The sequence below is a fragment of the Cuculus canorus genome, chromosome 6 (assembly GCF_017976375.1).
Source record: "Cuculus canorus isolate bCucCan1 chromosome 6, bCucCan1.pri, whole genome shotgun sequence".
In the NCBI taxonomy this organism is placed as follows: Eukaryota; Metazoa; Chordata; class Aves; order Cuculiformes; family Cuculidae; genus Cuculus; species Cuculus canorus.
Window position 1 is genome coordinate 29,453,051 of NC_071406.1, and position 27,997 is coordinate 29,481,047.

The following is a 27,997-nucleotide window of genomic DNA, read 5'->3' on the forward strand; positions in this document are numbered from 1 at the left end:
AATCCATGCTTGATCTACTCACCTAACTAATAAAATTCCTTCACCCTTAGTGCTCTGAAAATGTACCACCTTGCATGTAAAAGGTACAAACTGGTTGTGAATCTTACAGCTTTCACAAAACTGATGTTACTTTGCTGCTGTTCTGCTTCAGGTATCCATGGTATGTCATAGGAATGCAGCAGAGAACCGAAGTCCAACTTAGTCTGTTTATCTTGTATTACTCTGAAGCTTCTAGGGAGACAATCCTGACTTTGTGGCTCTCTGAATTCAGTAACAGTGTTTCCTGGAGGAAAAATGAGGGAGAAATTAGCACCAAAATGAGGAAGAAATATGTCCAAGCACCAAAAAAATGGTGCCACAGGAATTAGACTAAATTTCACATGACTAACTAGCTCATTTCTTGAGAAGGATCTAATTTGTCTGTTTCTGCTCTTCTGTGTGGTAAAAAAGAAAAAGAAACACACGCATTAATGCTAAATTAATTATTGTGTTTTTCCCAGCTCTATTGTTAAGCGGCTGAGAATTATTCTATCCATCTGGAGAACTAAAGCAGGCTGAAGGAAAAATTGCTGCTCTGTCCATCATATGTGTGTGCAGAGAAGATTTAGCAACCTGATGGGAACAGTGGGTTGCTCAAAGGGGACTGCACTTGGAGTCCATATGTAATGTCCATTGAAGAGCCTTATTCTGTGGTAATTCCTCCTTAATACCAATGTCATAAAACTGAAGGAGACGAAAGGTGACTGGGTATCAGCTAACTACAGCGAGTTATTTTCATGGGATGACTGCGGTGAACCAGTCAGCACTAGTTATTGCTGGGGACTGGTTTGTGTGATGTTTGCAAACACACAAGTTTGCAGTTAGAGTAGATTGGGAAAAACATGTTCTTCATTTAAGTCATGCTGGGAGAAGGCTCTCATCCAAGTCAAATTTTGCCTTGACCAGCTGATGTAGTGTACACAGCTTGTCCCTGCCTGTGGCATTTGTAAAGCCATGCTATGCATTGACGTGATCACAAAATATTTGAGCTCGTGATCTCCTGTGTTGTAACTGTGGTGAGGATAAGCCTAAAGGAAGTGCCTGCCCTTCACACAAGGACAATGCAGCTACGATACGAGTTGGAGCATCAGTGTTAGTGGGGTAACTATTTCTTCTGTACAAAGGAATTGACCCCCTACTGAACTTCTGGTTGTAGGAAGAGAAAAGCATTTGACCTTAAATTACGTGCACAAAGACCAAGAAGGAGACTGTCAGGCTAGGTCTTACAAGCAGCTTGCTCCTGATCCTCTGCTTAAGTCACTAGACCATATGTCTCTCTCCATTCATGCTGAATGAATTCTCAGGCTGTGCTACATTTCCTCCCTTGAATAATAATCTTTAATGAAAAGGAAAATGAGAAAACAAGGTAATGACAGATAGCACAGAGAAAACATTGGAAAGTGAAGAAAGAAATGTCTGGGAGTAATAGCAATGCTGATATTCCCATGTTAATGATTCAAGATCTTTCTGACTGCCATAGAAGCAAAAATAGTAGCTGCTGCAGCCTGCAGAGATTTAGGCAGTGCAGGGAAGAATTTGAAATTGAACAGTAATGGTCCCCTACATTTGTTCTCAAAAGATACCTCCAGCTTCTTCCTCAAGGTGTGAGATTGTCTCTGAGATGCAAAATGTCCCTTTGCAGGTTTAAGCCTGTAGTTAATTAATCTGAAATCCTTCCTATCTGGCTTGACGTGTTAAGAGAACATAATAAATTACTGAGACACTGATTGCAAAGAAAATAAAAACGCAAAATTCCCAATTATATCATCAGATTTGTCTGTGCCAGAGTTGCACCAACGTGCTCCTAGTACCTACTTCGGCTCCAGGTCTGCCATTCTTTTCACCCAAGCACAAATACTGGTGATTCTAGTAGCTCTTAAATCACTTTTTCCTTCAGACTCTATGGGGTTTTTTTTTTGTGACTTCATTCACCTCCCTTGCTCCCTCCTCTGTTTTGAGGTCAGTCGCCTGTGACAGATGCTATGTTCTATCTGGTATGTGCAACTAACCACTTCTGATTTTAGAGAACACGTTTTTAATTAGCACTCTTCCTCTCCTCTGGTTGCTGAACAGAGCTGGCCTCAGGTGGAATTTTTTAATTGTGCTATTGCTGTCTCTGTTACACAAGCTGGAGTTCTGTTTTGTAGACTAAATTTGAAACAAAAAAAAAGGAGACTTATTGTAGCAGAATTCACAAGACTAATCAAAACTTTTTTGAGTCATGACAACAGTAGTTTTTGACTTCTGTAGTAATGTACATAGAAAGTCAGGGAGGTAAAGACCTTCCTCTGTAGGTTTGCCTGATGATGATGGTTATTATTATGATTATTATTATTATTTGCCAGGCTGTTTGATGACATGTTTGAATGTGGCTGTGCTGTGGTGGTGCTGGAGTTGCCCATTTCTGCTATCTGTTAAGGAACTCGTTTCCTGAGACATTGAGGTAGCTACTGGGTTTCCCTTCTCCCTTTTCTCACTGGCATTGGTTCTCATGTTTGACTGACCTGTGACTAAGTGATCCAGGTTGCAACTTTGTCAGATTTTCTTTCTTTAATTTTATTTATTTATTTATTTGCTGGGCTAGTTGACAGGTGGATGAGGAGCTGATGGACTCATGGGAAAGTTAGGCAAATGCCAGGTCTAGAAGGAAGCAGTGGGAGTGTGGGATACCTGTTTTGGCATGGTCAGCTGTTTAGCTTACTGCATTGTGCTTGAGGTTTGCAAAGGTAAAAGCTATCTCCCTTCTTTTTAGGCTGCAGAGAAATTACTGGGGAACAGAAGAATTATTCTTACCTTAGAAGCAAAGCCAGGACCACGACTGTAAACAGTGCTGGGCCGTGAGGCAGCAGTGACAAAGACTTGACTGCTGATTTCCTTCACTGTGACAGGCTTGGAAAGCACCAGCCTTTCAGCCAGCACAGGAGAGAACAACTTTCTGCAACTTCTAGGACGTTTTCCTGAGTAGATCATGTTGGTAGGTGGTTTTGGTGGGTTTTTTTGTTTGGGTTTTTTTTTTTTTGGTGTCTTGTTGCCACTCATCCACCCGCTCCCCAAGGCCGTGCTCTAAGCTGTTTAAATACACTCTGGAAAAAGCTATCTCTAGTTTGAATATACCAGCCTCTTATCTATACAACCCCCAGAATGTCCTATCTTCAAGCAGTGGTTTCCAAGATTTCGGTGGGTTCCTGTGAAGATAAATCACATCACAGGCATGACCTTTATCCTCAGTGCTGTTTAAATAGCTTAAATATCTATTGACTTCGTGCCTTGTGATTTCAGTTGCTGAAAAGTGAACTCTAAAGAAAGGAAGAGTTGACCTACAGTGTATCAGATTGGTGATATCTTTGTTTATAGAGCTTCGCAAATACAGATGGCATTTTTCCAACAAATTCTCTCCCCAGCTTTACTGTATCGTGGCCAGATACTTTTGAGGGGGAATCTGTGCATCCGTATGTAACCTAGCAAAAGAAGAGATTAGTGTCTATTGTAACTGCTAAAGTTGTGCAGGGAAAGTAAAAAACATAAGTGAAACAATTGGGAAGCTTCTTTGTCTGCAAATACATCATATGTTCCTTAGTGGTTCTTAAGAACGCTTTTGAAATAACTTGCCTATGTAATTCTGCATCTTTGTGGGGATATTCTGAAGAGACAGTGGAGCCGTAACTGATCATGTCAGGAAAGCATAATCCAGAGCATCACAGTTAGTACGTTTAATAAAGAAATGTATTTGCGTTTGCCCCTTAAAGAGCACCAGGTTCAACGTATTATGGAAAATTATGACAAAGTGTATGGCACTCCATCTTTACAAAATGGATCCACTCCCATGGAACTCTGCTCTGGAATAATCTAATTAATACAAAACCCTGTTTTTTTACTTTAAAAGGCTGTGGAAAAAGTATTTCATGTAAGCCAGTGTGATGTGATGCCAACATGAGCGTGGAGACTCTGTGAAACTGTAATTGAAGAACTGATTAACTCACCAATGCTGATAGTTTGACTTTAGCCTATTTACTAACCTGGTTCAAAGACCAGGAATGCAAAGAACAGCACTAGACTGAGGCCTGTGGGTCAATGCAAGGAATTTAGAAGATATATATTAATTTCTTTGGAATGTGTTTCCCCATAAGAGTATTAACCATGTGTTTACACTGTATAAACTGGGTTTTGTATTGCTGTTTGCATTCTGGAATCTTTGTTCTGGTGGCAGATGCAACTGTGTTATCTGACTTGGGAGTATACATAGGGCAGGAAGAGGACAGTCAGCTTTCTCATTTCTCCGTACTCATATCAAACTGCGTCTTTGAAGATTTCTGTCTGTCATCTCAGGCACTGCTTCTGCGATAAGATCTATGAGAACAGACTTCTGTTCCTGGAAGTTTTGTTGTGTCCTCCAACTAAAAGATCCCTTGCATAAGGTCTTTAGTTATGTTGCTCTCAGCACAGGATAGGCTGTTGATATATTTTACCTATTGTTTGTTTAATAATCTGGCAAGTTAATCTTGTCATAAAGGTATATGACAGGAGACTAGACAGCACACTCACTTAAATGGTACATGCAAAACCCAAACATACTCTTTCTGTGTTTCTAAAGTCCTGAGGCTTCTCCTTTCTTCTGAACAGCTACCTCTGGAGTTTTCTGTGAAGATGACCTGAAAGATTTCAGACCCGTGACCTACAATGAATGATATTTAATATCTGAAATATTTTCAGAAATAGTTCTCATAACTGCAAGTATTAAAAGTGAACTCCTGAATATGGCTTGATAGACAGTCCTTTTCCTGGCTTTGGATGGTTGTGTAGTGTTGCTGTGAATCGTTAGCTGCAATTTGGCAGGGCACAGGCAGCAGCATTTCACTAGTGAGGTGACCCCATCTATAATTTGCTTTTATAGCTAAGCATTTGGATTTGTTAATGTTTATAAAATGCTTTGAATTAAATTTACAGAAATTTATATTATTGTGACATCTGTTCCTCCCCGAGAGCTTCTGTAACCTGGTGGAGCTGTACGACTGTAAACCAACAACATAGCCTGCACCCCTACGAAACAGTAAAGAACTAGAAGTAGGTTGGCTGTGTTTCTGTGGTTCCACACTACTGCTTGCATTATAGTTTCGGTTTTACATCAGCAGGGAAGGTCTCCACAAATTCTGACAGTCTCTGGAAGCAACAGGATTTGGATGGTGCTGAAAGGTCTGGTGGGTGATCATGGAGATACAGCTGCAGGTGAAAGAAAGCATTCAGTCCGCACGCTGAGCCTGTCTCTGCTGACAGGGACATGGAAAAAGTTTCAGGCTTTCTGCCATGTCTTACCCTCTGCATAGCCTATCGTTTTGATATTTATTCGTTGTACTGCTGCTTGATCCTGCTTTACCTTATGAAACTTGTCCAAGATGTTTTTTCTTAATGCAATTGTTTCTATAAATTCCTTTTCCGAAGTTGTTATCTTGGGTTAATGTAAACTCTCCTAACTTGAAAAGATAATGTCTCTATTTTGTATTTTTAAGAAGTACTTTGTGTGTTTGTGGTACTGTAGAATAATAAGCACAGATAACATAGGAACTCGTTTAGGTTATTGATTATAAGTGTTATCAGATTGTGATGGGATGAGTAGCAGATCGCAGATAAGTCCCTCTCCTCTAGCTGTTGCTTACATGTTACAATCCTCACTCTTTATCCTGATGGTCTGAAAGAAGCTGAATTGTAAATCACTATGCAGTTTGGAGGTACAGTTTGTTCAGATTGACTGGCAACCTTTATGTAAAACAGGCGCAGGGCTGGAACAGCAAAACTGTTGCAGATCAGGACTGAGTTGAGTTGGCACTGAGGTGTGAGAAGCTCACGTAATGCAAGTTGTAGCTGGTGGTTATCGACGCTTCACTTTAAGGAGCACAGAGCTTAACTTTGCTCTCAGCCTGGCAACTTCCCACTGGGATAATGTAATGCAGCTGCAAAATTCTTTTGGCTTTGTGCTAACTCCTTCCCATACCTTTTTAAATAGTCTATCTTGTGCCTTTCCCCGTCCAGTTATAAAACCCTTCCTAACATTTGTTCTGCTTTTAAGAGCTAGTAAGGGTATGGCAGTTGACAATGAAGCCAACATCCTTCAATAAAAATGCACTTTTCAGCAGTGAAATATGCTGCCTTTTTGGGAATTTCAAGAGTTGATTCTGGGGGATTGAGTTTTGTTTTGGTTTGTCCTTTCTCAGCTAGCTATGCCTCTTAACACAAGACTGGCTAAGGTGCAGTTTATGTATTTCTGTTGCTACTTAAAAACAGATCTGATGCTTTCCCAGTGGAATAAAAATCTAGTTTGCTTGAGTCTTGACCCATTTAAAGGGATATGAAAAGGCCTGAGATTCACCCTTGGAAGACAAGATTTCTTCGAGTTCTTGGTCCTGCCTTCTTCATAAAATCAGGACTAAGTTTGGCTCTCTAGAGAACAGACCCATATTCATGGGTGCTCAGTTTGACCTGTTCATCACAATCATTTTTTAACAAAGGTAATTATTGATGTTGCAATTAATGCATCAGTTATGGTAGAATGAGATTTGTTGTTTTAATCTTAACTAAAAGAGGCTTAATTTCTATTTATTGCCCAGCTTTCCAGTTCTTGACTATAAATAATGCAAAGAATTTGAGATTATTATAGTAAGTTTCTTCTTTTCATAGCTTCAAACCTGGAAGGACTAATGCAGCTCTTATAATCAGGATAAAGCCTTCGTTCAAGGCAGTGAGGAAAACACCAGAATAAGGGTGAGGTGAAGGCAGCTCACTACACTCTGCCTTTGACTCCAAGCTTCTTGCTTGGAACCTGTGACAAAAAAAAACCCTCCCAACCCATTTTTAACTCGCGTGATTATTTTCTTCTGGAATTTGACCTTTAAATGAAAATTTAAATAGTTTTGACTTCTTGTGGGGAAACCACAAATACGGAGGAGTGTAAACTGCAGCGGTGACAAATGTTGGTGTCTGCAGAGGCTGAAACAATAGACCCGGATGGTGAAGACTGCACCCTCCTGCTTAATCGATTCCTGACTTTCTGTGGCACATGGGCCAAGGTACAAACTTCTAAGAACTCAAACTGACCTCAGAAGGAAAGGAGGGAGACTGCTTTTATGTGTCTAATTACTTTCCTTCTTAGTAAGTCAGCGATTTCAGTTGCTGCTACCGAAATTCGTTCCCCTTTGCAACCGACGTGGTAAATTGTTCTTGTTTCTCTTCTAATGTTCCTTGTCCTTGCCCAGACAAACCATTCTTGTTAAGGGAGATCTATTTATGCCACTTCTGTTGGGGCCATTGTGTTCCAGATCGCTTTGGGAACTCGTTCAAGATGTGCCATTAAGACCTGAAAAAGATCTGGGAGAATTTCTTTGTTTAGTTTTCTCCCAAGCCGTGCCCGGGGCTGGCAGGGAGTCCCTCTTCCCGGCCTTGTGCCCTGCACTGCCGGGAGGAGGCAACAGCCGAGGCTCTGCAAGAGTTAAATAAACCCTTCGGAGACAAAAACTACATTTCTAACTAATTGTCCTGGTTTTCCAGAAATGCGGGATTGCCTGCTGTTACCAGCGACCTCGGTGTCCTTATCACTGATTTGAATATTCAGAAATTCAGCTTTTAGTTTGTATTTTTTATTTTTTCTTTTTTTTCTTTTTCTTTTTTCTTTTTCTTTTTCTTTTTCTTTTTCTTTTTCTTTTTCTTTTTCTTTTTCTTTTTCTTTTTCTTTTTCTTTTTCTTTTTCTTTTTCTTTTTCCTTTTTCTTTTTTCCTTTTTCCTTTTTCTTTTTTCTTTTTTCTTTTTCTTTTTTTCTTTTTTCTTTTTCTTTTTTCTTTTTTCTTTTTTCTTTTTTTTTCTTTTTTTCTTTTTTCTTTTTTCTTTTTTTCTTTTTTCTTTTTTCTTTTCCCCCCTCCCGAATAAAATTCTCCCCTATTGTCTTGACAGCAGGGAGGGGGAAAGCAGGGAGAGATTATCAAATAATGTGGATTGGAAATAACCAGTCAGTGTCTGGAGGGTGCCAGGGTGCAGTCACCAGCATGTAAAGGCAAACATCTGTAGGATGCTTTGGGTTCCTGAGATATTTTTATGAATGAAAGGTGCTTATGACAGGAATGCATGCTGAAATAGCCAGTGCTAATGGAGAGCCTCTACAATCTCCTTATCTTCTCCAGTAAATCTGCCCCTGAAGATAAACGTTTAATAACATTACTATTTGGTTTTACTTGTTAAAAGTGGTTGAACTAATGACCCATAATCCAATAGAGCCATTTGTAGTGAACAGCATTGAGGGTTCAATCCTGTGTTGCTGATTTAGCGAGATGTCTGCTTAATTTACTGTTTTTCTGTTACAGTGCTCACTCACTGCTCAAACCAAAATGATTTACCTGACAGTGCATGTAGCCCAACACTCAATTGCACAAGGGCAATGATTTCTTTGTATGTATAAAAATTAACAGAAATCACACATGCCCTTGGGAATCAGTAAATGTGAGCGTGAGAGGCAGACATTTGAGTTGTTCCTTCATTATGATTTGCTCAGATAACTAATGTGCGGTGGTAACAGTGTACACAAACTTCTGGTGCAAATACCAGTGAATGAGTCTGAGATCTGTTTCAGTCCATACTACTTGTGCACTCACATGGCTTTTTCCTGCAAACATTAAAGAAAGGTGGAAATGTGGCCAAACTAAATTTGTATCACACTTCAAACAAATACCTGTGGAATTCTTTCTAATTAGTAAATGAAGCACTCCTAATCACTTCAATGGGAATCTGTCTGGTTTAAGGAATGCAATATTCTGACCTAAGACCCCTGCTACAACTTACGTAATGAGACCCACTGAACCATGTGGGACTACTTATGCACATGAGTAGTTTTACTGACAACTTTGTGCAATACGCAGGTCCAGAACAGGGGTTATGACTGCAGGTACTGATTTTTGATTGCAAAGTAACAGACTTGTACATTAGGCTGGGGCGATAGTGACCCCAGCCTTGTTTTCCTGCTGCTGCATTGGGGATGATCTCCTCTTCCTTGCAATCTCTCTTTTAGAGGACAGTTGCTTTCATAAATCCTGAAAAATCTTCCAGCAGCTATTTACTCACCAATTTTTTTGCTAGATGGAAATGACTGGCCTGCATACCAGGAACTTCCTGTAATAAGAAATAAATGCATAAAGAAATAAGCCCCCCACCCTTCTGCGGTTACTCAATTATTTGCTCTGTTAGGAAGTTCTGCAGTTCAGAGTAATGATAATTGAAGTAGGGTAGGGAGAGAAATAACTACATCTGTGAGATACGTCTCTTAAAATTTTATTTTTTCTCAAGTATTGCTCTCAAGGTCGAGGTGTTTTATTGCTGTTCCAGATATAAGGCTTTCTTATTTGCATCTCTTTATACAAGAAATGTGTTGAGGCAACTGACTCTTGATCCCCCATCTTGTGCTCTCAGGTTTTGCAGTCTTGCCAGTAACACTTTATTGAGGACCTGTACTGAACAGTGACTGATAGGAATGATCTTACCACTGTTACTAAATAGCCTTTAATTTAGTAAATCGAGAGACGAAGTGAGGCCCCAGGGAAGGACACAGCAAAACAGTGGAGCAAAAGGATTCCCTTCACAGCCTGAGAATTTTCTGACCTGTGCTTAACACGATAGCAGCTGATGTATCAGGTGGTTTGCAGCAAAACTGAGGCATTTCATATGCTTGATTTCAAAAGGTTCATTAATTATATTTTTTCGAATTGCAAGTGTGTAAAGCAAGGCCAAGGTAAGGAAGGGAAGTAGCCTAAATACAGACTATGGATGATATCTCTTCCCTTTTATATCCTCCACAGTAAATTAGACTATTTTCCGTTTTCTAACCCTTGGGTAAGCTCATGCACACTTTCCAGTGTAAGCATTTGTGTTTAAACCTCTACCTTAACCTCTGTTTCCCTGCCTGGTATCCTTCATTTCTCCCTCGGTTTAATAAGATGCTGATCCACAAGTTTTACTAGGAAAAACCTGCTTCCTCATGTGACTCAATGACTCAGCAGCGTTGCATCCCATGTCTGTCTATTGTTTCAAATTCACTGAGTAATTATTTTTCTCCTGAATATGACAGGGTAGGATTTAACCTGGATATCTGTACAAACCACAAATGGTTGCATGTAAGGGAAATGACCAGAGCATTCTAGAGGAAAGTAGGTCCAACTTTCTGCAAGGGAAAATTAGTGAGGGGAAGCAGTTTCTCTTGTTAGACTTACTGACATAACTGGGAGCGGGGAGAACACATCAGCTTTTGGGTCCACAAGCCCTCTCCAGGCCTGCTAATTACCTATCCACTATGCAATATGCGCTTATGTTCTCCCATAAATGTTTTGTGTATTACTTCGTGCTGAATTTTATAAGAAGATACAGCTTGTACCTTATTAATAATTTCTTCAGTCGAAGAGGTTTCATGTGAATAACTGTGAAGACTGGCTCTAGGTTCAAAAGGTACTTCAGAGTCTCCTGCAGTGAAACTGAGAGCATCTTGGTCAAGGTCTATGTAGTTTTCTCTATGTCTCTACTTATAGAATGAGTTTTAATAATAACATTATTGCTTAAAACAAATAAACCAAAACTACAAGCAATCAAGCTAGACTGACAGCCCCAGAAACAGAAATGTCATCTGTTTCCTCACTTTTAGAACAGGAACAGCATGAGCAGTGCCACTTCCCAGGTACACAAACCTACTAAATATGCAAATAATACCCTAAGGCAGGGTAGGTCCACCTAGATCTTAGACTGCTCTAATGAAGCAGTGGCAGAGGTGGTTGTGTGGTGCTAGGCTCAAGGGCGAGACCAGCCGGGGTCTGGCTAACTTCATACTGGTGAAATAAAAATCGCATATCAGATCTCTGTGGAGGGTCTGCCCTTCTCTCCCGTGTTTGCAGGCAGTGCTGGGGGAAGGATGCATCTTGTGTGTTTCTCCTTGGGCACACTGAACTGGGAGATTGGGTTATCAGCTGAGGAAAAGCAGCTGTCTCTGGCTGACCCCTGTTAGTGGCTGCCTGAGTGTACTTAGACAGGTAGACTCCACAGTCAAAATACCAAGAGCAGGGTCACAGTCACAAACTCCTGTAAAAATGACTCAAAACTCTAGATATAAAATTGTAATGTGTCATTCCCTGGACCAGAGCTCATCTTTACCTCTGTCATCTGAGACTTCCTCACTTCTTAAATTCTTACATAACCTCACTTGCGGCATCTTGTGTGATAATCAAGTGCTGCTGTGAAACTCAGGAATAACTTGTGAACTTTGTGTGTGGTTTTACCTACTTGCTAATGAATAGCTCCCCATAGTCCTCACACTTTCAAGAAAGAGACAACATAGCCTTGTAGTTCTAAACAGGATAATGTAGGTTGCTTCTTTATAATACAGAATTAAAATAACATCAATTATAATTTTGTGTCTTTTCAAGTATCTATACCTTTTCTGCAATCTGCTAACATGAATAAGAAATGCAAAATGATCATATAAGATGTCTGTTCTAATTATAAGCATATTTTTATACGAATAAAGGACTGTTCTAGTCACCTTGAAATTTTCCTCCAGAGAATGGCTGCTCAAAATTTCTTATGCTTTTACTTTAAAATACTAGAGGGCCCTGTAGCTGATTGTCCTGTAACAATAATATGAAGACTTTGCTTTATGTGGTGCGATGAGGAAATTCTTGATATTCTTGTAACAGCATTTACATTTTTGCAATAAGAGGGCAAGTTGGTATCTGAGACCTGATGACTCTTACTTGTTTTTAAAAAACCTTCAGAAATCCCTTGTGAATCTCTTGGCTAGAGTGGAAAAACAACGCCACTGTTCTTCAGCTGTTTCTGAATACTTAAAATTATACATAAAATTAGAAAGGCTTTCTTACTCCAACTTGGAAGAAAATCTTTGCTCAGACTGCGACTAACTTGCACGCCAGTCATTTTGAATTGCTGACTCTGGCTTAGTCTGTTACTCCTTGACAAATGTAAGATTTTTTTTTCTCAGTTGAAATATTGACATGAATGTTGATAGTCAACATTGCCGTTTCTGATGTCATTTGACATGAAGATTGGATTGCTTTCTGCCTTCACTTCAATGATACTACTAAACTATAAGAACATCATTACAAGCATGAAATCATTGTCTCAGGGATGGCTGTTGTCCTAAAAACTTAGCGGGTGTAATATCTGAAGGTAGAAAGTACTGCCTGTCCACTCTCCTTCACTTCTAAGATGTGGCATTGAAGACCCTTCATTGTTGGGGCCATCATGGGAAAGAGTTTCATTTTTAAGGTGCTTTTCACTAATGGAAATGTTGTTGCTTTTGCAGGTGTCCTTGAATCCTGGAACTGAGTGGCTTCTTGCTGCAGACTAGGGTGTGGAATATGCCTCACTGACGACTTGCTTTTCTTGCTGAATAGCTGACCGTGGTCCGATGTGGCCGAGATCTGCAGGCATACAGGAAGGTAGACCAAAATGATGGCACTGTCTTGCCACAAGGGACTAGAGAAGGTGTGGTGATATACGGACAGTGAGAGAACCTGCTTCAGCTGGACTCTCCGCTGAAGGGTGGATGGAAGAGGAAATAGACTGCACAAGAGGGGGCACTTGTTTGCAGGGGAAATCCGCTTTGGTGAAGCTCTGAATGATGTGTGTGTGTCAGAGATGTGCAGTGTCCTCTCAGGGTGTCTGGGTGCCAGACACGCTATGGCCATCAAGGTAGGGTGTGAATGGATTGTTAACACATGCATTTTAAGAAGACTAACTCGCCAGAGCAGCCAGAGCAGCTAAACTATTTAAGTTCCACAAAAAAGTGAGTGCTGGGGGGGCAAACTTTGCTTGAGAAAAGCGCATTTCAAAGAGGAGCTGGTGCAGATATTACTGGTTTCAAAAGGTCTCCTGTGGGTTACTTGAGAGAACTCCTCGCCTTCCTGCACGAGTGGCAGTTTTGCCATTGAGTTCACTAAGACCAGGATGTTGCCCTGGGAGATAAGATGAAAGAAATCTCCCTTCTGGTGAAAGATCTCAAAATGAACAGGGAAGTTTCTTTATGGTCTTTGGTTGCAGTGCCCATGGTAACTTGGAATGAAAGGTGTGTTGAGTTAGTGATAACTGTAGGAAGGAAGATAATTTTTGACCTTTTCTTTCTCTTAAAAAATAATCACAATCAATTAATTTATAAAATAAATTGCCTGATAGGAAAACAAGTATTTTAATGCTGCCTGATTTGTTTTAGCTATTCCTGAACTTGTAATGTCTAACTTCTCTATTTTGGTAAAAATATTTATGGGAGTTTTATATTTGTGCTTAAAAGGATTGAAGAAGTGAGACCATAGGAACAGCATGTTAAATTGGGAACCTGAGAACAAACATTTATGGAAAGAGAAAAAATTGTGTATATTGTTAATTGTAGAGTTCGAGGGTAGACACACTGGAGATTGTAAATTCTTATTTGTCATTAATTATTGGGGTTTAATATATGATTAAATTAAGTGACAAGCAGTATTATAAGCATTGATTTCCTCCCTCAGAACAAAGAAAAATCTAGAAAAATTTTTTTCTAGAAAAATCTGAAAATGAAGAAAATGTGTGAGCTATATACAATTCTTAGAGTATTCCACTCCGTTATTTGTGTATTATCACATTTTACCTCATTAAATATTCACCTTAAAGTTATTGATTTTAAGTGATTATGGGAATATTGATTTCCATCCTTGTTATTTATTTATATATCTCTGATAGTTTGGGGGAAAGGTCTGTAATGTAAATTTTAACACTTTAAAGTTAGCAAACAAAAAGCATTAAAAAATTATTTACATTATATCCTCATTTAAGTTTGAGGTTTTGGAAAACTTACCTGAAGGGTTTTTTTTGGCTCTTACAGAACTTAAAGGAATAATGCTTGTAACTGCAAATTAGTACAACATTGGATTTAGTGGTTTATATTTTTTTTCAACACCTAAAACTGATTCTGTCTCCAACAGTAAGCATGGAAAAACAATATAGAATATTTTCTTACAAAACTGAAATATGTTCATGTTTTGGAGTAGGTTCCTGATGCCTTTTGATGAATAAGGGGCATTTTTTTTTTTATTATTAGTGCACCTTACCTGTTCCTGTGAAAAATCCCTCTAATTTATTTATAGGTATGTTATAAGCCTTTGAGAGATTTCCGTTTACGTAGTCCAGTGACATTTGTAAAGGAGAATGCAGAAAATCCATTAATATTGTTTTCATATCTCTTTTCTTAATGTTTTCCTCAGGATTGCTTCTCCTGGAAGGATGCTTTACATAGCCCCACTGTTACTATTATGTGCACATAAGACTTGAAAATGCATGTTACAGTTTAATGTAATTATTAAAGCGGTGTCTTAAGCAATCAGAGGAAATGTTTGGCTTTTTATTTTTGCCTTTCAGAGCACCAAGGATCTAATTCAATTCCCACTGTGGTCCAGAGCTGGTTTTCTACTTGGGATTACATTCCAGTAGCTTAATAAGGTACGCATTGTTGTAGTTTATTGCTATGGTTTAAAAATATTTCAGTGGTAGTAGGAAATCTTAACTTCAGTGGGCAGACATCTGACAAAGTTCTGTCTCTCTTTTGATAGTCTCAATCAATATCCTGCAGCACTAATGCTGTGTGCAAGATAACGCTTATCCTTAATTTTAACGAAGGTCAGACATCTTCAGCTTTATTAATGGTGCAGAATGGTTCAAATAGTAGCTGAGGTCTTACTTTGGCAAATAACTGTCCTTGAAGCTTTATTTATAGAAGTAGTAGCTAAACTAGCTGCTTAGACACAGTTTGTGTCCAGGTGTTTTTTTAAAGCGTCGTGCGTGTGGTGTTTCTTACTAAAGGGGACACCTCCAATGCTGGACTAGAATTGTTTGCCCTGTTAACTTAAAGAAGTGTTTGAAACCGTGCATAGTCTCTTTCTGAAGGAAATGTTTTTCACAGGTGTTCTGCTAAATAAATATTCCTGGAAGGTTTTTTTGATTTTTCTTGCTGGTTTTAGACTACCTTAAAACAGCTTAGTCTTTTTTTTAATATAGTTTTCTAACTTGGAACATAAACTTTCACAACAAAAAGAATATGGTTTGGTCTGAACTAGAGTTCTTTCCCCTAAACACAATTACAGCATATGTTCTTAATCTGTACAGCCTAGAGGAAGGCTCACTGTGTGCTAATATGTTTGGGCACGGTTTACCAGTTTGTTTCCCAATCATGTGCTGGACTTCATCTGTGCAACGCAAATGAGCTGAGATGCTTTCTCATGGTTAGGGTAAGAAGAATCTCTACTGAATTCTTTTGCTTTAGAGGAATTTAAAGGCTTTAAAGGATGCTTCATTGTATACAGAAAGGTTCCCTGTGATTGACTGTGTCTGGTTTCTAGCTCATAGAATGCCTTCATACCAAGCATTGGAGATGTACAGTTGCTGTTTGCACTGAAACCAAGTGGAAGGTGCTCTAGGAGTGTAATTCTTTATTTAGGGGACAGTTAGGGGAAATCAGGGATGTCCCTGTTTGCCGATGAAGGTTAAGCTGTCTTCAGCAGACCCAGAGGAAGGCAATATTCATTCACTTCAACCACACTCCCCTGTGTGTGGATTCAGGCCTCTGGAGCAAGACTGACTGAGAGGCAGAAAGCTCAAGTTGATGCTGCAGAGGCAGAAGTGTTTCTCTTTGGTATGGAATAAGAAAAACTAAACAAAGTTGATCCTTCACATGCATCTATACCCAGGAAACATAGAAGTATGTACAGAAATGTGATTTCTGGAAATGGTGTCACTGATTAGAATTTTGCTAGAGTTATAGAAAAATTAGTAAATGGTCTTGTAAGAAACTTATTTAAAATAGGCCAGCTTTGCACATAGCCTGAGAAAGTAACAAAGAACATCTTGTCACACTATGCCATTTCCCCTACCACCACTGAGTCTTCCCTGTGTTATTTGAGGAGGGGAGTACAAACTCTGTGGAGCTGTACGTGTGTAACTGAAGGCATAATTTGATCTTTGAGACATTTGTTACTGTGAGTGATACAAGAAAAATGAAAGTCGCAGGTGATGTGCAGGTACTAGATCAAGTTTAAAAAAATGCATAATTACAGAAAACATAATTCTTGCTGGCAGCTGGCTTTGCTATGACCTGCCCTGGCTTTTAAAACCCAGAGCAAACCATTTTACCAGGGAAAAGAAGCGGCGTGGAGAATATGTCAGTGCAGTAACAGGATAGTGCAAAATATCAGTAAGGAAGCAGGGAGAATATTTTTTGCCTTTTTTTCTGTTGTTGTCTATAGATTGACTAGGAATTGATTGATAGGCTGTCGGGCAGGGCTGCCTCTCCTCTGCCTGCTTACCTCCAACTTCCAAGAGGAGAGCTGTAGCACAGCTGAAGTTTGAACATGCCCTGGCTTTTGTGAAGGACATTAAGAAACCAAGGAGGGATTGGAAGGCCGGGGTTTTCCTGGCTCGGTGCCGTCTCTGTGTCCTAGGCAGGGTGCAGAACGCTCACAGGTCAGCACAGGCTGGACTGCGTTGATATGGCTGTCACAGCCAAATGGGACTTGGGTCAGGCGATCTGGCTCCCATGTCTAATGAAGCAGCCACATGCTTCTGCAGTAATATTCCTGCATTGACTGCATTACTGAACCAAGTAATCACTAACTGTGCAGTCTCTCATTGGATTCTAACATGCTTCCCACTTATTCCTAACAGTAAAAAAGATCTCAGAGACACAAGTTCTCTTTGTTGTTGTTGTCCACGAGTGACAACTGCAAACATTTGGTGTATGTGATGGCCATTACCAGAAACAAGACCTACTCCTTTCCCATAAACTAGTCTGCAACTTATTTTTTTTGAGATTGCACGACTTGTCTGTCAGAAGATGATTCACGTTGGCTGGCTGAGACGCATAGCAGAAATACCTGAGCAGATTACAAACTAGCTGCCTCTTCCTTTTTTTGATGCTCTCTGCAAGGGAAAGGGACACGTGGTTTACAGTTGGCAAATTCCAAGGCAGCTTTGACTCTCATTTGCACAATATCCCTAACTCCTCCATAGCTGTGCTGTGATCTTTCCTGTTGTTCTGGGCAAGTGAGCTTTCTGTACAGAAGTGTCTGGATAAGCAGAAGGGATTTTGTCTCAACGAGAAAAAATTTGACTGGGTCCCGTTCTTCAGTTTTTCAAGACTGTCTGAATTTTGTGAGCTACCTATGTGAAAACAAAATTAATCTTTGGAATGTTTGTGTTTCCCTTCATTTGGGTTGAAGCTGAATGGAACAGGAACATCTCAATTATTGGCAAACTCTGACAATGAGAGGCAAACTACTTAATCATCAGGAACCACCATGAGGCTGCCTAGTGAAGTGCTGTTATAATACACTTTAAAACATAAAACCAAGCAACGTTAGCAATCTGTATCATCAAGGCAGAAACATTTTTTTAGAGACAGAATTCTCACATTTAAATGTGCTTAAAATAATTGTTTACACTATAATCTGGTAATGCACAGAATGATGAAACTGTAAAGGACTGGGTGATTTATAGCACAAATGTAAATCCAGTTTGATAAGTGTTTTCAAATGTACTGATTATTTTCCCTTAGACTTTCATCTTTTTCAGCCAGGACTACCAAAATGCAGCTCTGCATCACAATGTGTGAGGTCAGTTCCAAAGCTCATGTACAGGATATTTTCGTCCACAATGCACAGATTTGAGCTCCTGAATACATACAAAAATGAAGAATGTTCTACAAAATAGGATCTTTTACTTGATTATTTTTTGCTTTCTGCCACTTCTCTAAACTTCCTGAGTGAAAGTGTATTTCTTTACTGTCTCTTCTTTCCTGTATATGAGTGTCTTGTGGGGTGGATACTGACTGACTGTTGCTTTTGGGGTGAATTTGGCATGGAAGCCAAAGCTGCCAATTGACAAAAGCAGAGATTTTAAAGGTGTGTAATAAAACATCTGCCTGCTGCACTGGAAGTGGTGGCTTTGCTGCCTGCAACTTTCTTCATGGATAAATCTTTGGAGTTTAGTTCTAACACTGATCTTTTTTCTGGTTTTCTTCAGTGAGTTATTAACTTTCTTGCCAGGATTTGCCAAGCCCTGCATATTGAGATGTGCAATCCACTCCCGTGCCAGGGCTTTACGCTCTTTGCAGTGAACGTGGCAGCTTTTATCAGCCCTTTCATCCATTACGTGGTTGAAAGCCCTACTGGCTTCCAGACTTTCTGCTTCTCACGCAATACTCTTTCTTCCACACCAAAACTGCCAGGTATTTTACCTGGCATGTGCCAGCCTGTAGCAGTGGGCCTGTTAATGGGCTCACGATGCGCAGGATGCAGTGTGTTCTGTCCATCAGGCAGGTCTGGTGCATTTGGGTTCTGGCAGGGAGGAGTCCAGCACTGAGCTGATGCTGGGGTCTTGGATACTCTTGTCTAGTGCACTGGAAAGACCTGTGTCTGGACTTTTCTACTACCTCTATGCTACTATAAAGATGTGTATAGACAGGGTATATAAAGGTGTTGAATCGTCTTGATTTTCCTGCTTTTTCAATATCATCTGGCACATGTGAATTTACAGAAATTAATTCCCAACCCTCTTTCCCTCTGCTTGTAAGTGAAAAACACAGACACTTCCTAAAATTCCCAGGATTCCTACTAAAAATATTACTCTATTCTCCATAGCTTAAACAAAGGCAGTAATTATAGATTCCTTTCGTAGAAGAAACATACAGCAGTGGCTTAGCTTTTTGCTCTTCCAGGAGAGCAACACGTGCAATCCCTACAGGGATAGCCTTGGAAGTGCTGTCTGGAAGGACATCAATGCTGCAGGGAGCTTTAGCACTGGCCCTGCTCTCCTGGCCTGCAGAATTTTTTGCTATAACTGGTGGCAGGAGACCTGGTGCTGAGGTGCTGGTTTGAGTACGTAGCTCATCATCTTCAGCGGAAAAGGCGTATCGGGGAAAATAAGGAAATACTGCATAAAAGAGGCACACTTCAAAATACAAAAACTAAAATGCAATAATGCAAAGAAGGCATTTAGAAATTAATAAATATGTAACATAACTTGTGATTTCCACACTAGTAATCTTTACCCATAACCATCTAATTAATCTTTATTTTTGCAAGGATTTGCAGGTGTTGTTTCTTTTACAATTATCAATCTGAAAAGATGAGCAATTGTAATGTCCTAAAGGAAATTCAATCAGTGTTTGTTAACCAAAAGTATAAATTGTCAGGTTTTGCTACAAAATTTAAGTAATGGATTGCTACTGGACGTACAGGAGCATGTAGAAAGGCATTTTTGTAGTATCCTTTTGAGAAATGATAATAGACATTGTGTTTTTCCTTTGCTTTTAGAAATAACTGTTCTATCTTATATTCCACTGGGTAACTGTGTGCACTGAGCACTGAATTTTTAATGTCCGTCACTGGCTTATAGAAAACAATTTCTGCCTTACTGGCCTTAATACTTGTAAAGTATTATGTGCACAACTACAATTTCTATTCTTATATGGATATTCTGTGTCAGGGCTTCTTTTCTAGAAACAACTGTTTTTCTATAGAAGAAGTTTTAATTAGGAAGTATTAATTAATAGGCTTCTTCCCTTAATTTGAAAATATTTTCCTAGAAATTCTGTTTGCATTTCAGTCACATAAATAGCTACAAAGCAGCACAAACACACGTGACATAGACATAAATGAGTTAACTTGAATTCTGTAAATGGTTTTGCTTGTAATTTATCTTTCCTCAAAGCGATAAACTGTGTGTAATTGTGATGCTGAGCCATTCAATAGGGTGCATACAGAGCACTAGGAAAAAGAGACCTGCTCTTCTAGCAGAGTTCCTTGTCAGTTTGCACATTCTTTCTGCTGAAACATTTCCTAAAGGTTTTGGTACAGTACAGCAGTAAAAAGCACATGCAGTGTCTTCCACATATCATCAGAAATGGCCACAGTTTAACAAATATTTGAGGGCACTATAATTACATGTACATAAAATCTTGCAAAATTTGTTTCATGTCTTGAACCTTCCAAAGTGTTAGTACAAACTGATGCTGCAGCAGAGACTGTTATCAGAGTGCTATCATCTGAACTGTACAAAATGTAGATGTAAAGTGCAGTTCAGGCATATTTCAATAGGAAGTTATTTTGGACTGACTGATGTGTTTGCAATCAGGTGCCATTTGCTGAGGGGGTAAGATCTAGGGGAGACTAACTAGGAACTTTTTAGTTTTATAACTGAAATTAAGTTAGTATGACTAACATTAGGCAAAGGCAGCCCTTTTTGATGTAGGCTGGTTGGCCTTTCTTGTAGCGGCCCTTCATGTTAGCATTCATCCTTCCCGATTCTGCCTTTTTCTCCTCCAGAGTAAACGCCTGGTTTCCTGTTGGGGATTGGGTGAAGCTACCTTGATGAATGTCTGGATAGCCTCCAGTGGCCATCTGGTGCTGCTTAGCTGTACCTTCTGGCCCAGAAATGAGATCATGCAGGGAAGGAGCCAACAAGTTCTCATGGCTGCTGGTTACTGGCTTGGATGTGTCACAAAGAGCTCCTGGAGTAAGGGAGGTAAATGCAACAGAGATACTAGTCAGTGTTTTTGTGACTCATTCCCTTACCCAGTTTCTTGGAAAAGATGCTTTCCAAATGGCTGTATTCCTGTTGTTCTTTTCTATGTTTTGAGGAGATGGGACTTGGCAAAGTCAGAAGGCACTATAGCTCTGAGCAGCATCTTTAATTTTTTGTTGCTATCAGAAACCTGACAAATACAACTTAATTTCTCATCTTTGTGCAATGCTGAATTGGTCATTGCCAAACCAGGCTGCAGCCAAATTAGGAGCACGTGCTAATGTTTGTTTTAGTCTGACTAATCTTAGAAATTGAGGGGAAAATTGCATGTGTTGCCTATGTGACATAGATGGGACTTATTACAGTCTCATTACATGATGTACTTCTCCACACAGGTTTTTCTCTTCTCTCTCAATTGTCTTCGATTATTAATTAGTAATAGACATTTTACGCAAATCAGAGATGTCTATTAATAGGGCTGAAGTTTCTTTCATACTGGTAAATGAATGTGACTCGTATGAAGTTGACTAAAAATTGCATGTGTGTGGAATCCAGTCCTAAAGTAATGGGGACGGTGCTTCTAATTTCTGTCCCTAGATGTGTATCTGACACTCTTGCAGTTGTCATGGGGTGACGAACACATATTTAATGAGTTTTTCTGCTAGTGATATTGTAAATTCATTGACTATGCTGATGATTAGGATACCCTATGTTATAGTACGGTATTCTTAGCATGTTTTCTGGGCTTCCCTTTTCTTCTAATAATGTCAAATTATTTAAGAATGCAGCTGTGAGCTTTCTTTCTTTTTGTTGTTGTTCTGGTGCACTTTTTCTGGGAGTGGATGTCATTGACCAAATGAAAATCATTCCTCTCAGGTGACAGGTCTGCCTGAGCAGACAGGCAGATGAGGATGACAGTCACAAGACAGAGAAGGGAAAACACAAGTGAAGACCAAAATACTGTGGTCTATGTTACAGATACAGACAGACCAACTGGCTCCTCATAGTCCCTTCTAGTTCTAGAACTCTGTGGAAGCACAGGCATGAGAAGGAGTAGGGAAACTGAGGAAGCCAGGGGATAAAGGGGAAAGCAGGACTGTAGTATACGTGGAAAAATTATTTTCTTTGTTTACAGTTTGCAAACTCCTGATTTGTTTCCTAGTGTGACATCTGTGGTTCAAGAGTCACATTAATGCCAGGTATACTGGGGAAAGTTGTTGCCTTTTCAATAAGTGACAAGCAGAATACTTTCCAAATATTGTGTTTTAAAGTGAAAAAGCATTTAAGCATTAAACAGCGCTGAGAAACAGCTTCAAAAAAAGCTTTCCCTAGGTACTTCAGTTTTCTTATTCACAAAACAAGTAAAAAGCCCCATGCTGTCACAGGTAATGCATCCCAAAAGCTGTCATGCTATCAGTGTCAAATGCAGTTTAACTCTTAAGAGGTTTGTTGTTTTGTTTTGTTTTGTTTTTTAAGAAACAAACAACAGTAAGAAACCGAACCCCCCCAAACTTAATACTGCCAGTTGTTGAGCTGAAGCAATGGGCCTGCTTATGTGGAGAAGTAGGAGTTGAGATGCAAATATGATCCAGAAGACTGGCAGACATAGGACTCCAGTCTTCGGGATTGATGATATTAAAAGCTTCTGTTGTGAGACAAGATGACCAGAAGGCTACTAACAACTTGGCTTGTTTTTTTAGGGAGCAAGGGTATTTATTTTATTGTATGATGTCAATGTCGATTGCAATGAAAGATGTGGCTATTGCTTTGTAAGTATGTGTGCAGGGAAAGGACAAGTGTGCAATGTACATTTGTACAGGTCTTGTACACTTGTGCTGGAGAACCTCCTTATCTTGGGTGTTTTCTTTCTCTGTGTTGCCTAAGCTGAGAAACCTGTCTTTGTAACATTTTCAGCCTTTGTTGCCTTGGCAGCCCAGATTCCAAATCTGATTTTTCTTCTGGCAGTGCGTGATGTTGCAAACTAACTGTGGGAGGGCCACATGTGATCTGCTGAGTTCTGCGATGTGCCCCGTGGCCCTGTATCTTTTTATAAAGAGATACGGCCTTCGGAGACCACGGGTCCCAGCAAGCAGTGCTCCATTTTGATCTGATAAGAACATACTCAAATCTAGATGTGTGTTGCGTGTTAGGGCGTGCTAGCTACATGAACCACACCTCGGCATTCAAGATAAAGGTGGCTGCAGACTCCTCCAGCCGACACAACGTAGGTGCAGCTCGGGCCACGGGCTGGATTTTCTTTTTCTTCTTGCCCTCAATTTAAGGAATTGCCTTTTTGTTTCCTGTCTAGTATTGCAATGAGGTTCCAGTATATAACATGATAGCTTATCGTTTTGAATAACTCTGCTTTTGTTTTCTGGGTTTTCCTAGATGCTACTCTTACCTTCGCTAGGATGGCTGCCCTCATATGCTGTGCAGGAGTGGGCAAAACTTTTGGAAGTGGCTGATTGCGTCAAGAAAGGGTGGTGTTGCAAGACATCCAGCGCAGTTTTTACTTGCCAAAGAGACCTGGCTCATTCAGACAAGCTTTGGCGAAGAAGTCTGAAATTTGGTGTGGTTTATCTGATAAGATTTTTTTTAAGTTTGTCCAATTCGAGGAGAGAGACTCTACCTTACTTTGACATGGATAGCTGAGGAAGGAGCTTTGACTCACCTTTGGACATAAGCAATTTAAGACATCTGCTCTGAGATGCCTGCAGATTAAGAGTGCAAAAGCTGACTCTACTTGGATGCAGTTCAGGATGGGAGAAATGCCTTTCTCCCAGCTGTTGGCCAGATACATTACAACGGGGTTTCCATGTAGCTTATTTCTCTATAGTGATGCCTTTCTGAGTCCTGCTCTTCAGCTGGGTCTACATCTGAACAAGCAAAGGCATGACCACGAGTTCCTTTGGGATTTCACTGTTTTTCAGGTGTTTCTCAAGGAATGTGTAAACCCTGGGTAACTCTTCTGAGATTGTAGTCAACTTCAATGTTTCTGTTATCTGTTGTAAAATATGAACCCAAGATGTCAAGTGCCCTGAATTGTCACTCATATTTATTTCTTGCTTTGTAGTCTTGTTCAAAGAAAGTTCGGTAGAGCAAAGAGCGGCTTCTTCATATTATTTTAAAATCCAGATAAATATTGCTTACTGCCACAAGAATGGCTGTATCGGGTTGACCAAGAGACTTGTTTGGCCCAGTATTCCATCTCAGCCTGTGGTCAATAACGGGCTTGTAAACAAAGAGTATAAATGACATTATACATGAGAAAAGAGCTTCACGTTGAAATGCTGTCCTGCTTAGGAGCTTGGGCTTCCTAAGTTAGAAGTCGCTTCTGGATCATGGTTATGCTTCAGTTCCTGCTGAAATGTTTTCTCTCACTCCGCATCCTATATATGCACTTTTGCACAATTAACATAAAAATCCCCTACAACGTTACTACTTGAATTTTTGTGTAGCTGTTTAGTATGGGTACTACACAAAAAAAAAAGCTGTGTGAAGGAAAATCAGATGCTGTTACTCCTTCCTGCTTGATGTTTTGTATATTTTGAAGCTTGGAGATAATTCTTAAGGCTGCAGTTTGGTCATGTATTACCTTTATTTATAATTCTTATTGAACCCTGCGATCTGGCTTTTATCTCAACCTGATAAATAATTGAATCTTTGGCTATTAGAGTGTGGATAAATACATAAATAAAGAAGAGCAGTTAATGAATAAGTACCTGGTCAGTAGTGATGACAGTGAATACAGATACCTGTCAATTCCTCACACCATAAAATCAAGCTCAATTGGCCTCATCCAATGTCTGAAGAATTTCTACTGATTCTAAAGGGATGCCTTGTTATCCGGCATATGACAAATTCTTATCTCTGTACCCTGTTTCCTTTTCTTTTTTCCTTTTTAAGCACAGCTACATTATTTGATTTTACTCCCTTCTGCTTCACTGTTTTCTGTACAAAACAGCTTCATGGAGAGGAGTGGCACTATGGTGTGCTGGGAACCGCCTGTTGGGTAGAGGCAAGACAAAAATGTTCATCCAATGCTTTTAAGGGAACGGCCAGCCATTGAAACATGGGTTTCTCCAGGCAAATACTGTAGTAAGGGAAGTGAAAAAGTCTGTGAGACTGAGAAGGCTCACCAATCCTCTGTGCTTATTCTAGGGCATACTTTTTGCTTCCCTTGCGAGACATATTATTTGGTTGATTTTCAACCAGAGCAAGTTTTAATGCAGTTATACGTACAAGTAAGCCTATCAAACTGCTGCACTGACAAATCTATCACAGGATTTCTGTCCAAGCCCCATTTTATTCTGAATTTCTGGCAGACATGAGTCTTTTTCCCCTAAGGCACTTCAACTGTGCTGTCTTTTTTACTCTGGATATTCTCTTGTTCTCTGACTCCATCTCAAATGTGTCTGCATCTTAGGACTTGGTTACCCTACTTGTCTCCCCTGGTGCAATTATAGCATGATTAAAATATGTAGTATGGCTGGGACCTTGATCATGCTCTAACAAGAATATAACCCTAGACATGTAGCCCAGTTACAGCATTGTAACGATGTCACAGAACAACCTTGCTTGTCTTCATAGCATGGAGTCTAAGTGCTTTTTCTTGGCATCTTTCTAGTCACACCACTTGCTATTGTTGTATTTCAAATGTCATTACCCAGGTGCCTACATCAGCCCCAGGGCTGAACTTATAAATACCCCTACACAGCCTTTCCAGTAGCATTTTGCTACTGTCTGCATCTCTAAAGGAGTAGTTGTAGGCACTTCCTAGTTTCCCCTTATTTTCAAAACATTAAGTATTTGCAGATTTACAAACTCTATTCCAAAATAGTGCAAATACTTACTTGTTAAATATTGTTAAAAATTGTTACTTACTTGTTACTTACTTGTTAAAAATTCTGCGACTCTGAGCTCAGAGGCCGGTCTATAACTTCATTTGTTCCCTTTTGGCCCCTTCTTGGGAAGTGTCCAATGCTATTCACTGTCAGAGACAAGATCCTAGACCAGATGGACCACTGGTTTGTCTCAGTTCTGCACATTTTATATGTCATGCTTAAATTATGACCTAGAGACAATTTTATAAGCTATTCCAACTACAGAAGAATTACAAAAAAAAGCCCCAAACCCAAACAACAATAAAAAACCTCAAACACACGCAAAACCCCCCAAACCTGACCTTTCTGTATTCCTCCATTACCAGATCTTGTTCTGAGCCAGGAGATGAGATAGTAGGAAAAAAAGCTGTTTTCACCAAGTCCTGTAACATACTGGCTCTTAGCACACCCTTGTTTAGCTATGAAAGAGCGGAAGATGGTATAAAGAAGACTGGCAAATAAAAACAGTTCAGTGTCTACAACTGGGAGACTTATCCTATCACTAAATCTATAGTGGAAAAAAGGCACTGCACTCCAGATGCCCCTGTGTAGGAGGAACCTTTCCTTATGACCCATTTCAATGTGTTGCATTGCAACAGTGCTTCCTTCTTATGCAGCATTGCTACATGCAACCATAACCATTAGGTCATATATACTGAAGAGCGATTCCCTGTGCCCTGTGGTCACAGCTAGCAGTGACAGCAGTGACAAATCAACACTTCCTTGTATGCTACATGTTAATAAACCTTGTCATTCTTCAGGAATCTGTCAAGTTCAGGACAAATATGCCTGCTATGTGGCATGAAAAATATACATATTTCTTACCCCTGTAGGCCTTCTTTCTTTCAGGGAAACAGCCTCCGCAGAAAGTGGAAAGGGATATCTCACTCAGCAGATGAGGTGTTGATAGCAATGTTCTGTGGGTTTGTTTAGAGTTTGTGTCCTTTTGGATTTTCTATATAGTTCTGCTCATTCCCGTGCTCTGCCGTAACAGCCTTTGCAACCTGGAGACTTTTCATCTGTGGGTTCTGGGAGACAAGAGAAGGAGAACTTTCATAGAAGAGCTGGGCAGAAGAGTGTGATATTCCATCCCTTCTGCCTATTTCCATATTTTCTTTGAATTTCTGTCATTTGACTTGAAGACAGTCTTCATTTTTGACAAACCTGAAATGTTCTGCAGAAAGCAGACACTCTCAGGAAGTTGTGCTTAGTCCAAAACATGGGTTCCATTCAACACAATTTTTACTAGAAATATTTTTGGTTGAGTCTGAGCTCTAGTCACGTGTTTGTTTTGTGCCCGGGATGTTTTTCTGCTGATTTAGTGAGCTGAATCAGCTCTTCCAGGAATCAAATGAATATCACAGCAAACACAAGGGGAGTATGACTGTTTGGCCAAAGCAGGAAGGTGAGGGAGTAAGTTTTAAGTTTTTCTATTCTCCGTTGCCAGCTAGTATGCTTAAATAGATAACCTTTTTCTTTCACGCATTTTTTTTGCGCTTTATACACCATTTAGCCAAGGAACTGTGCTGACTCTCAAGAGGGGCTTGGCAGCATTTTTGCTGACTTTGGTGTGATATATTGAGATCCCCTAAAAAGCGACACTTTAATGGGTATATTAGTGCAAGATATTTTTCTTCTATGAAGTCTCTGTAACTGTTTTCAATGCATTATTTGTATGCAGGCATATTATTCAAGTCTTGGTGAATAGTCCAAGTGTCACAACTCTAAACAAAATAATTGTATGGTTTTGAGAAAAGACTTTGACAAGAGCATTATAAACTTCACTTACATTCTCTGCATCGTCTCAGCAGTCAGATAGCTCCAGAGCTTTCATTAAGATTTTGGATGTTTCCAGTCTCCAAGCACCTTCCAGTTTATGCTGAGTAACGTGACTGCGATCTGTTTTGTGCTCAAGATGGAGTTTATGCTGATGCAAGTTTTGATGTAAGACGCTCCATTGTGCCCATTCAGAACCAGTCCTGGGGGTGCCTGAGGGGACTCGGAGCTGCAGGCCAGGAACTGGCTGAAAGGCAGCAAAGTGGAGCAGTGAACAGAGTACCTGTGGGATTTCTGAACAGGAGGCATTTTGGCTTCAGGCAGCATCCTTTGCAGCCCCTGGTCTCCATTATCTTGCTAATGGCCAAACAGGCTCTCCTCCTGCCAGATGTTTCCTTGCTTCTGTAGTTTCCTGCAAATTTTGTCTGTCCTCCGGCTCCTTTAGAAACAAATAAATCTGTCCTACAAGAAAAAGGGTTGTGAAGATTGGTAGCAGAAATGCAGCAACTACGGGAGATCATAGCAAGTCTAATATTTGGAGTTGAAATGATGTGGGGTTTCATCCCCGTCCAACACTGGGAGCTACGGTGTCTTGTAAGGCAGCAGATTATGCATATGGCTGCAAGAGTCTCTGTCCATCCTGATGCATCCAGTAACAACTGAGTGGTGCTGGTTTATGATTTTATGAAGTAGTTGATATGGCTGAGCTTCAGCGGTCTGTG

At 40.0% G+C, this 27,997-nt stretch overlaps 1 long non-coding RNA gene across 3 annotated transcripts; it reads right to left on the reverse strand.

Annotated features, from left to right (window-relative positions):
* On the reverse strand, positions 1–27,997 carry LOC128852557 (uncharacterized). Of its 3 annotated transcripts, XR_008450508.1 has the most exons (4): positions 27,289–27,997; positions 26,325–26,527; positions 25,512–25,623; positions 17,585–20,602 (listed from the first exon to the last, which is right to left on the reverse strand). It is a non-coding gene; the product is annotated as an uncharacterized LOC128852557 (long non-coding RNA). The 3 variants fall into 3 exon arrangements; XR_008450509.1 differs by lacking the exons at positions 17,585–20,602; positions 25,512–25,623; positions 27,289–27,997 and adding exons at positions 1–283; positions 9,136–9,183 and having other exon boundaries at positions 26,325–27,278; XR_008450507.1 differs by lacking the exon at positions 27,289–27,997 and having other exon boundaries at positions 26,325–27,278.